The sequence below is a fragment of the Mya arenaria genome, chromosome 14, assembly GCF_026914265.1.
Source record: "Mya arenaria isolate MELC-2E11 chromosome 14, ASM2691426v1".
NCBI classification, from domain to species: domain Eukaryota; kingdom Metazoa; phylum Mollusca; class Bivalvia; order Myida; family Myidae; genus Mya; species Mya arenaria.
In genome coordinates this window covers 13,746,430-13,757,340 of record NC_069135.1, presented here as the reverse complement: position 1 = coordinate 13,757,340, position 10,911 = coordinate 13,746,430, and positions in this window count along the sequence as shown.

The following is a 10,911-nucleotide window of genomic DNA, read 5'->3' as shown; positions in this document are numbered from 1 at the left end:
CAACACAAGGATTCAGTCATTGAACACTGTCTCGAACAATACAAGGGTGCAGTCATTAAACACTGTCTCGAACAACCAAAGGATTCAGTCATTGAACACTGTCTCGAACAACACAAGGATTCAGCCATTACACACTGTCTCGAACAACCCGATGCTGCAGCCATTAAACACTGTCTCAAACAACCAAAGGATTCAGTCATTGAACACTGTCTCGAACAACCCAAGGATTCAGTCATTGAACACTGTCTCGAACAACACGATGCTGCAGTCATTGAACACTGTCCTGAACAACCCGAGGCTGCAGACATTGAACACTGTCTCGAACAACCCGATGCTGCAGTCATTAAACACTGTTTTGAACAACCCGATGCTGCACTCATAAAACAATGTTTTGAACAACCCGACGCTGCAGTCATTTTACACTGTCTTGAACAACCGAGGCTGCAGTCATTTTATACTGTCTTGAACAACCCGAGGCTGCAGCCATTAAACACTGTTTTGAACAACCCGATGCTGCAGTCATTTTACGCTTTCTTGAACAACCCGAGGCAGCAGTCATTGAACACTGTCTCGAACAACACAAGCTGCAGTTATTAAACACTGTCTCGAACAACCGAGGCTGCAGTCATTAACTACTGTCTCGAACAACTGAGCCTGCAGTCGTTGAATACTGTCTCGAACAACCCGAGGATTCAGTCATTGAACACTGTCTCGAACAACCCGAGGATTCAGTCATTGGACACTGTCTCGAACAACCCGAGGCAGCTGTAATTGAGCACTGTTTCAAATGCTGCAGTATAAACACTGTCTCGGACATCCCGAGACTGCTGTCATTGAACACGGGTTCGATCAACCCGAAACGGATCTCAATTAATCTGCGACTTATGTCAATAATCACCGTCTCTTTCAGCGCGAGACATATGTCAATGATGACCTTATTCAATCAAGCAGAGACGGCTGTCATTGAACACGTGCTCAATTATCACGAGTGTGTTGTCAATAAACACTTGCTCAATCAAGCCGAGACTGCCGTCAATAAACATTGGCTCAATCAAGCCGAGACTAGTGCCAATAAACACTGGCTCAATAAAGCCGAGACTGCTGTCAATAAACACTGGTCCAATCAAGCCGAGACTGCTGTCAATAAACACTGGCTCAATCAAACCGACACTGCTGTCAAATACACATTGTCTCAATCAAGCCGAGACTGCTGTCAATACACACTGGCCCAATCAAGTCAAGACTGCTGTCAATAAACACTGGCCCAATCAAGTCGAGACTTCTGTCAATATACAATGGGCCAATCAAGCCGAGACTGCTGTCAATATACACTGGTCAATCAAGTCGAGACTGCTGTCAATATACACTGGGTCAATCATGTCGAGACTTCTGTCAATATACACTGGCTCAATCAATTTAAAACGATTCTCGAAAAATTCATAACAATTTGAGAGGTTCCAATCATTTCATATATTTAAATGTTGTTTTATAATAAGTGGATATCTTAAAAGATTCTGCTTTATTATGAGGGATACCATTTTATCATTCTTATGATATTTTTTTTTATTTCGACATTTAACGTGTCATTATATCAGTTGTTTGTGTACATGTGCCGCACTATATTTAGCAAACAGTAGATCGTAGTAAGATCTCTACGCACGGTGATTCCCAGTGCCCAATCAGAGCGTTGCTTTCATGCAAAACTCCGCCTACAAAGGTCACAAAAGGTCGACCTGTTCATGCAAAATGAACACCAGCTTTATCGTTCAGAAAATCATGTATGTACATATTCTTAAATGAGCAGTACCACAAAAAGAACACAATTGTATTTATATACCGAAAACGATGAAATAATACCGAAACAATGGTTCTTGTGAAGGATACCGTGTTTAATTGGAAAGAAAGCTACAAAACACGGTATTTCCATCTTATGGAATGATATACATTCAAATCGCCCGCCATCTTCCGATCGTGTTCGGAGAATGATAATTTGCATAATGTAAGCCGACCGGAAATCACATAGCGAACCGACAACGCACACGAAAATTACATCGCAAACAGAAAGACATGCAAACATCGCCATGATCGTCGCTATAAAATGTTTGTTTTTGTATTATATTGAATGCATGCAGTTTATCTATAGAAGCGTGTTTATTCAAACATAACGTTGACTTTCGTAAATATTCGCATTCGAACGTGTCCAATAGAGTCACCAGTCCATGTTCACTTCTCGCTTTCATGCGGTTTGTCAGTATATCAACATGTTAAAATGCTGAATTTGTCATAATTCCTAATCGTGTTCCATCCATTTTGATTTTACCCCTATCAGAGTCGAGGGAATTTACGATATAAATCGAACGCTTTTGTTGATCTCCGTAAATCTTTTAAGACTTACCAATCATTTAATATTTCTGCGCTTTCAGCTATTAAAAACAAGGTTACAATCTTTGATATTTTCCATAAATGCACAATTTATAAAATACATGTAGTTAAAGGTTTATCAATTGAAAACTATGTGTGTTACATTGGTTATGAATACGAGTATCGCTGCCGTAACCCTGAACCATATGGAGGCTATTCGTTGCCAAAAGTCCAGACGTGTATGTGTGTATTTTAGGTTTGTATCATTGATGATTTACCAATTTACATTTTACAACCGCCAATTCATCGGTTGTATGTTTACATTTTATACTGCACATTTTGATTGTTCATTGTACCGATTGGAGTTTTATTCTCGTTGCATCTATTCATCAGACGATTCAGTCGTGTTTATAAAGTTGTGTATGTTAAACACACGTCATTCTGTGAAAGTCACATGCCGGTATTTACATTGCGGTGTGTAGAAGACAGATTTCAGTTCGTAGTTCTACAAAATACATTGTATGGTGGTAACTTTTCATTCGCAGGTGAACATGCTTACGAGATGAATTTAATTTTATTGATAGATAGCTCCGCCTTAACCATGTCTTAACTCCGCCTTAACCATGTCTTAACTCATCCTTACGTCTTTCGGAAATTTCCGCTATCAGTCGGCTCTATTTAAACCAATTATGGATACTTTGGACCATGGACATTGCGAACCTTATTATGGACATTACGAATCATCTATATTATGACACTATGGACTATGATTTGGAAACAGGATGGATTATAAATTATTTGATGTCGAATAAAATAATATATGATATTACAACATGTTTTTGTCTATATAATAGTAATTAATACGCACATATGACATGAAATGAGATGTATGCAAAATGATACTTGACTCAAACACAACAAAATGTAAGTCATTAGCATTAAATTATACTTCAAAAATGAAAACGTCCCATTGTCTTATTTTTCTTTTAAAGCTGCACTCTCACAGATTGACTGTGTTGACAACTATTTTTATTTTGTGTTTTGGAATTAGCCATTTTTTGCGTAAATGTCTGGATACCAGTGGTATAAGACTGCTGACAAAAGATCAGATACAGTTTTTCAGTTTTACGTTCGCAAATTGATGTTTTATGGCTAAAAGTGATACTACAGTAACGTTTTAAGAAAAATGAAAAATGTCGGCAGTTTTCCAAACAATTTAGATCCGTTTTATTGTGAGTAATCTTATTATTTGTATAGAAAGCATTGCTGCCAAAATCAGCCGAGTCTGGGACAAAAAAAGGTTGTCAAAACTGTCAATCTGTGAGAGTGCAGCTTTAAATTACTATAAACACTATTTTAAATTCAACCATTAGAGGACACTCTCTTGCCTTTATGCAATGTTTAAGATTGCAAGTAATATTAGATAATTTAGAATTTACGAAGAAAAAAATCTAAATTTTCATTAACTGGAAATTATTCACTAAGATGCCCCAGAGGTTTCTTACCTGGTAGTTGGAACTGTATGGATAGAATACACTAAGATTACAACTTCATATAACTCGTACATTATACTGTAACGAATATTATTTTATAAGTAATTAATAAAGTATTTTAATGATGAAGTCAATTTATTGCTAATAAACAATTATTACTTGCTGCTAGCTTTTATACCCCACCCATACTCAACAGTCAGGGCTTTTTTCACATTTAGGTGAAGCGGACCTAGCCCTTTTGGAGGGGAAAAATCGCGCGTTTGTTTTTCTAATCTAAGACTCACGATATTTTTTTTTCATGTTCTTGAAATCCCCCACTTGATTGTTATGGTTCACAGTGGCAGATCCCGTAATTCATAACTGGGGGACACAAGTGGGTTGGAGGGCTGTTCTTCCATCCACATGAATATTTTGTTTCAATGATGTATTGAAATTACACGTTTACACCATATAAGCTTATTAAGATAGTAAATGTATAACATCAGACAAAACTAGGTGGATATCATTATGATGTCCATCAAAAGTTTCGTGGGTTTGCTGGAGAAGGTTTTGAACAGGGACTTGCGTTAGAGGGGCGTTACTTAAGGGCACAACTTTTTGGACATGATCCCTCGAGTGGGCATGACATTAATATGTTTAAAATGTGGGAAGTGGGGTTAAGGGGTACTCCCCCTAGAATATATCAAATATTTTTAGTCTGAATTGGTGCATTATGGCGTAATTAAGTACTTTTTTCTGAGAAATATTGACAAAAAAAAATAACATTTAAGTTTACTTGCGGGCCAACTGGGGGGCCCTACAGCTCCCCATCCCCCCACTGAACGACCCGCCCATGGTCCACTTGTAAATATAATAAATGAAAATTTTTTGCCTGCTTGGGTATATAAGTAAAAAAAAGCTGACAGTGGCAGTATAAATCTGGGTCCGTTAGCCCAGCTCAGATACACCCAACTGCAATTGATTAAATATTATGGTGATTTAAAACCCATTTAGGAACATTGATCGTCAAAATAAAATAAAAGATGAAGTTAATTTGAGTTTTTATTGTGAAATAAAGAGAGAGTACTCTGACTTACAATCGGGAATTTACAGGAGGTAGGCGAAGATGTTATCTCCCTTGCTTGATTCGACGGAAATAAACGAAAGAAAATCTGATTCGTTAGCTCCGCCCATTCACCTTCGTTTCTTTCGGTGACATTTACCATATAAGGTATAGGCGAAATCGTCTATCCTTGTAATTCTGAACTTGTCAATTGACTTTTGTAAACCTGGAATTGTTGGACTGCAAATGTTCATTTTACGAATGCGAGTGTCGACTGTAGGATTGCAGTTTTACATATGCACGATTCGGCTTTCTAAATTACATCATCATATTGTTAAAGGCAAGTTATACGATCTATGTTTTAGTGAGTTTATACAGGGTCGATCTGACAAATATACATTTTGACTACTATAATGACAAATGACAAATCAATACGGAACAACTGACGAATAGAAACAACAAATAGCATGTCTACATTGACAAATGTAAGAGATATTTAGTACGATTAAGAAGCACATTGTGGGAATAACACGTCTGGACTTTTGGCAACGAATAGCCTCCATAGAACCATGCCACCCTATGCAATATTTCACTTTACGAGCTTGTAGCTTAATCCGACATTGATCATATTTTCATTTAACCATTGTGTTACAATATTGCTAAAAAAGTAAATATAACATTTAAGTGTATGGTGCATACAGTGAACTTAAGAATTCAGTATTTAAAGCTTTATTTTTCATTGAAGTACAAAGAAATATCAGAGACTATTCCAGTGCCTAGCCCCTTATCGCATTGCATGTTTCCACACAATCTATCATCCTCCGGAAGCTGTTTTGGCCAAGTACCTTGATGCCGGGTGCCAGAGTCTGGAAATGGCACCTTGTCGTTTCCGGGTTGAAGAAAATGGCGCCGGCGTAGACAAGGAGGTCATCGTATGTCGTACTGGAATCTCGTTCATATGTCGGGAGACTGTTACACACTGGTTGGTAAACAATATGACGGTTATGGTTAATTCGTTGGAAGTAAATGCCTAAAAATGTTTCGTTATTTAAATGAATTCATTTGTACAGATAAAGGCAATCTGTCATACAATCTTGCTAAAGAAAGTTGAACAAATAGTATATCTAGTATATACCTATAACAAATAGTATATATATCTAGTATATACCTATAACAAATAGTATATCTAGTATATACCTATAACAAATAGTATATCTAGTATACACCTATAACAAATAGTATATCTAGTGTATACCTATAACAAATCCACACGCATTACATATCTAAAAAACAATGTTCGTATTCCATCGTCATAACAGTATAACATTATGATTACGTGACTCAATTAAGTATATTGTATATATAATATACATCTTACACTATCTGCATATTGCTCTATTGTTATATTGTGTTTTCTTTCTATTGTAAATATAATTTATCCTATGTTCATTCGAAATACCTTCTGTTTCGATTCGTAAGGTATCTATAACATTGAACACCTTATATATATGTTTCATATCAACATTTATTTCATATTTAAACGCAATGCCAATATAATTCTAATATATCGCAAATACATGCATTGGATAGCATATTTAATAGGACAAAACATTTTCGTTAATAACTTTGTTAAGGCGTTAGGAAATTACTTTACTGGATACCTACAAGATGGCCTGTCAAAACTTGCACAGCTAAATCCAAGCTTTGCAAACAGCAGCACCAACATTAATGCATTTCCCGCCAGCATATTGACACCAAACATGGCTATTGTCATTCCAATTTATATAATATTAAATTAAGTGTTGACCCAACGTTCAGAATCTCGCAACAGAACTGATCAGCAGACCTTCTCGGCAAGTCTGTGACTGTTCATGGTGTCAGAGCAGCTGTTGCTTAGCTTCAGGCATGCCACATACGTACCATCATTTTTCACAAGTGTACATCAACTATATTTTGCATGTACATACGAACACAATTGATGTGGGTTAACGGCCTACACATAAGCTGATATAGTTCCATTCGTTAACGTGTTAAAGAACCTCAACCATCAGTGACATTGATACGCTTTAAGCTGTTCAATGAAATCACCAGTACGATAATTTGTCAGAGTTTCTGACATTATGAATGATATTCAGCTGCATGCTTGACGCCTGAAGAGCTAACTGCTGACAAGCTGCTGAAGGACGCTTCTGTCCTTTGTGCATGATTTATGTACATAATAAATTATCAAAATATGTTCAGTTTGTCAAAAATACTAGTGACTGTATTCAGTGGATTAAATTAGATAGACAGTTACTAAATACAGATAATGATGTATTATTGTGTCTGACTTATAATATTCCTAAGGGTAGTTGCAGAGAATATTTAACTGATAATTCAGTGTTTGAGTTGATTTTGGATGATATTTTAGATTTTAATATTATATATGAAAATACTTGTGAATATTTTGTTTGTGGAGACTTTAATGCTAGAGTTGGAGAAAGGCCAGATTTTGTCTTAAATGATAATATTCATACTTGTTTGGAAGATATTTTCCCAGATGACTATGTACAAGATGAACATATGCATAGAAGCAATTTAGATAAAACTGTAAATGAATATGGGAATATGATGTTAGATTTCTGTAAAATATCAGGTTTGAGAATTTTAAATGGTAGGATTGGATTAGATGCCAATATAGGAAAATATACTTTTGTTAATGCAGCAGGATGCAGTACTATTGACTTAGTTTTATGCTCAAAAAAGATGTTCTGTTGTGTAAAGAGTTTTAATGTGTTAGATCCAAACATTCTGTCTGTTCATAGTGTTGTTAGTTTTAGCTTGGGATGTTCACAAATTTGTGGTAATAATAGTCTTTGTAATGAAGATGTGAAAATTGATGATACAGTTGATAATATACCATATAAATACATGTGGAGTGATGACAAAAAGAATGATTATGTTAACACATTAAATAATGAAGAGACTACACATATGCTTGAAACACTGTGTGATGACATTGAAAATTCACATAGTAATGATGATATTGATTCCAATTTGAAATCATTCTGTAATATTATAGAAGATATATGTTCACCTTTGTTTAAAAAATATTGTGATAATAATGTTGCACATGTATGTAGAGCAAATGATGGCTTATATTTTGATGATGGTTGTAAAAATTTAAAACACTGTTATTATAAAAATTTAAACATGTATAGAAATTATCCATGTGATGTAAAAAGAAAGAATATGGTAGAATCCAGAAGCTTCTATAAGAGTACTGTGAGAAAAAAGAAATGTATGTATGATAAAATGCAGACTAAGAAATTAGAAAGTGTTAGATTATCAAATGCTAAGATGTATTGGAAAATGTTAAAAGGGTCAGTTGTTAAGGAAGAATGTGGTAATTTGTCAAATGCAGATTTTCTACAATATTTTAAGGCTATTAATGACCCAGATTCAACATTTTATCAACCTGATGAAGATATTTTGTATTTTCATGATAGATATATGAATGAAGAATTGAATATTATGTTTGAAGAATTGAATGTACCATTTTCACATGAGGATATTGTTAAGGCATGTAACCAGTTAAATAATGGTAAAGCTGCTGGGCCTGATTATCTGTTAAATGAGTTTTTTAAACATGGTATTAATAGTAATAATTTCTTTATTGTTGTATGTACTTTGTTTAATAAGTTGTTGAGTTGTGGATATTTTCCAGAGGCTTGGTCTAAAGGGTTTATTGTACCTTTGCATAAGAAGGGTGATAAGAATGATACAAATAATTATAGAGGTATTACATTATTAAGTACATTTGGTAAATTGTTTACTAAAGTAATAAATAATAGATTAAATTGTTGGGCTGAAAAATATCATGTATATATTGAGGCTCAGGCTGATTTTAGAAAAAATATGGGCACAGTTGATAATATTTTTGTACTACATGGTGTTATAAATTATTTGTTAGAAAATAATAAGAGACTTTATGCAGTTTTTGTAGACTTTACTAAGGCCTTTGATTTTTTAGTGAGAGATGTCATTTGGTATAAACTTTTGAAGTTAGGAATTAGAGGAAATATGTTTAATGTTATTAAATCTATGTATGCCACTGTTAAGTCTAGAATTAAAATGCATAATACTATTAGTAAAGATGACTTTACATGTATGCTTGGTGTTAGACAAGGAGAAAGCTTATCTCCATATTTTCTATGTATTTAACTGATATTGAAGAGTATTTCATGTTAAATGGTTTTGATGGTATTGATATAGGTATGCTGAAACTGTTTCTGTTATTATATGCAGATGATATTGTTATTATGGCTGACTCTGAAGACCAGTTAAAAAAGGGTTTGTTGTTACTAGAGCAGTATTGTGATAGATGGAAATTAAGTGTTAATTCTACCAAGACTAAAGTTATGATTTTTAAAAAGGGAGGCAGGTTAAGGAAAAATATTGTTTTTTCCTATAAGGGGGTCAATTTAGAAATAGTTAAACATTTTACATATTTAGGTATTATTTTTACCTGTGGTGGTTCCTTCACCACCACCTTTGATACTTTAGCAGGACAGGCATCCAAGGCTATTTTCAAGTTAAACTCATATTTAGCTAAGTTTCCATATATGTCTATTAGTAATAAGTTAGATTTGTTTGATAAATTAATCTTACCAATTTTAAATTATGGATCAGAAGTATGGGGATTAAAGGATTCTATTGTTTTAGAAAGAGTACATTTAAATTTTTGCAAAAGATTATTAGGTGTTAAAATTCAAACTCAGAATAACTTTATATATGGCGAACTTGGTAGAACTACATTGTACACTAGGAGAGTTGTTAATGTAATAAGATATTGGTTGAAAGTTATAAAATTAGATGCTCATAAATATGTTAAAGGTATGTATTCTCATATGTGTAGTTATATTGAAACAAGACCTAATTGTAAATCTTGGGCAAATGATGTGTGTTCTTTATTGCAATCTCTAGGCTTTCATTATGTATGGTTAAACCAAGGAGTTGGTGATGAAAATATGTTTATATCATTGTTAAAAACAAGACTAAATGATATGTTTATTCAGAATTGGATGTCAGAATTAAATAACTCATCTCGTGCAAGATCGTATACAATGTTTAGTAATTTTATGTTACAACCTTATCTGACAAATGTTAATATGTACAAATTTAGAAAAGACATGTGTAGATTGAGAGTTTCTTCACATAGACTGTCAATAGAGTCAGGCAGATGGCACAAACCTGACCCAATACCATATATTGATAGAAAATGTTTGTGTTGTTATGTATTAGAAGATGAATTTCATTTTATTTTAGAATGCTCATTGTATAGTGATTTAAGAAAAACTTATATTAGTAAATATTATTGGACTAGACCAAATGTACCAAAGTTTGTTGAGTTAATGCAATCGGACAATGTTAAAGTGAATAGAAATTTAGCTATGTATATACATAAGGCATTTAATGTTAGAAACCAATACCATTATTACTATGAATAATATGTGTTTTTCATGTACACAATGATCTCTCGCTGTCATATACATGTACATAATGCTATATTGTGTCTCTATTATGACATGAAACATGAATATTTATTTATATGATCTTTGGTGATTTATTTGACCATTTGATTACTTACATGCATATAATTCTCTATTTGTAAATGTATACTCATGGACATATTGTCTACTGTATTTGTTAATAAAACTAAAACTAAAAAAACTTTGTGCACTCAAACACTTAGTTGAGAAAAGGCGGATGATCCCAGCCTCTAATGCTTTTTTTGAACAAATAACAAATACAAACAAAATGCAATATTATTTTCACACAAATCCGAAGTTTAATTATTTTTAATCCACTTTGTTTTTATTTGTTAACAAAGCGAATACATATCGGACAATAGTCACCTAGAGAGGGGTGTCGGATTTTCAATAGTCTGAACTACCTCGCAGCCTTCATCTGAAATTGACCTACCTACATTTAACTTTTAAAAAACAAATCAGACCAAGAACTAGCCCTTTAATA